Source organism: Dipodomys ordii, unplaced genomic scaffold (genome assembly GCF_000151885.1).
Source record: "Dipodomys ordii isolate 6190 unplaced genomic scaffold, Dord_2.0 Scaffold6, whole genome shotgun sequence".
In the NCBI taxonomy this organism is placed as follows: domain Eukaryota; kingdom Metazoa; phylum Chordata; class Mammalia; order Rodentia; family Heteromyidae; genus Dipodomys; species Dipodomys ordii.
In genome coordinates, this window is record NW_012267222.1 from 5172521 (window position 1) to 5174632 (window position 2112).

The window sequence follows — 2112 nt, forward strand, 5'->3', positions numbered from 1 at the left end:
GGCCTGGGCGCTGTCCCTCAGCTCTTCAGCTCAAGGTTAGCACTCTACCACTTGAGCCACAGTGCCACTTCCGGCTTTTTTCTTTTTGCTTTTGTGGTGCTGAGGAATGGAACCCAGGGCCTCATGCATGCAAGGCAAGCGCTCTACCACTGAGCCATCTTCCCAGCCCCTCATTTACTTATTTTTGACCCCACTTCATGCTTGCTAGGCCAGTGCTCTGCCACAGAGCTACATTACTGATTTCTTTTAAAAAATTTTTATTATCTTTAATTGTACAAATTGCCATTTAACAAAGCAATATGTGAATACAATGCATTATTATTATTATTTGCCAGTCCTGGGGCTTGAACTCAGGGTCTGGGCATTGTCCCTGAGGTTCTTTTGCTCAAGGTTAGCACTCTACCACTTGAGCCACAGCACCACTTCTGGCTTTTTCTGTGTATGTGGTATTGAGGAATCAAACCCAGGGCTTCATGCGTGCTAGGCAAGCAGTCTACCACTAAGCCATATTCCCAGCCCCCCTCCCCACTTTTTTTAATTGGAGATAAAAGACTCATGAATATTTCTGTCCAGGCTGGTTTCAAACTGTATTCCTCATATCTCAGCCTCTTGAGTAGCTAGGATTATTGTGTGAGTGGCTTTCCTTCTTTTTTTTTTTTCTTTCTTTTTTTCCTTTTGGTTCTGGAGATTAAACTGAAGGTCTAAAGCATGTTAGGCAAATGTTCTACCACTAGGCTACATTCCCAGAACAAAATCCCCAAATATTCTACAACTTGAATATGTATTAGATGACCTCGTTAGACTGTATTCATACCTAGGTAACTAAGCACATTGTTTTCTTTATTTTCTGAGAATATTGAGACAGCTCTTCTGTATAGTCCAGACTGGCCCCGAACGAGATCCTCCTGACTCAGCCTCCCAAGTGCTGGGATTGCAAGCACACTGCTGCCACTCCTGCCTTTGGCTAAAGGTTTTTCTGATGAGAAATGTGCAAATATAAAAAATAAGAAAATAAAATCTGGTCATTTTCTGCTCCAACTGTCTTCAGGTTTAGTGGTTCAACGATAAGCACATATTCCAGTTATTACCTTCTCTGTTCACGCTCATTATTCTGCAGCACTTTGCCAAATTATATTATTTTTAGAGGATTCTGAGCAGTAAAAATGAATAGGCTGGTTTCTTGTCTACATGCTAAAAACGTGCAGATTAGAAACAATCAAAAATAACTTCAAATGAACAAATGTTGGAAGCAAGCCATTGCTTTTTGTGTGTGTATATGTTGTGGCACAATAGAAAGATGTCCCATCCATTTCTGGAAAAAGGAAATTTATCTTGCAAGAAGTGCATTAGTTCACCTTCAAATTCGTCAGTGCAGAAACTGCTAATGACCAATGAAACTCTCCCCACAGTGGGATTTAACTACCCCTCTCCCTAGACCCCTATTTGAATATCGCATTTATACCTTGCAGTGATAAAAGTAGGTTACTCTTGGTTTTAGGCTGGTAAAGTATCCACAGTTTAATTAAATTATTTTGGTCTGAGTCCAAAACAGTCTCTCCTCGATGTCACTGAATAGGTTTTCTGATGAATGCCAAGACTATTAAGCCTGGGCCTTATGATCATTATATATCCATGGATTGTGCTCATCTATATTTTACAGTTCATTATTTAACAGTGCTTATCTAAAGGGTTCAAATCTTTATAGGATCATTTGGCTGATTCTTAACTCAACTAATTTACAATTTCACAAATACCTCTATGTCACCATTACTTGTCTACAAAGATCTGGTTCAGAGCATGGAATCTTCAGATTATAAATGCATCACTGCTTCAACCAGATGTCCTTGTATATTTCCTTACAGCAAATAATTACCGCCTTGTCAAATAAATCCATAGTGTGGCAACCTGATCTTTTAAGTCATTTTGCCTTCATTATAAATCTCAGAAATCAGGTACTCTGCATTATTATCTCTTCCTCCCTAATGCACAGATGTTAAGATTTATGAAAAAGGAAAGCTGAAGAAAATGGGGGGGTGGAATCTCTAAGATTGTCTTTATGTTGTTGGTGGTAGTGGTTGTGGGGCTTGAACTCTGTCCTGGGCGCTGTCCCTC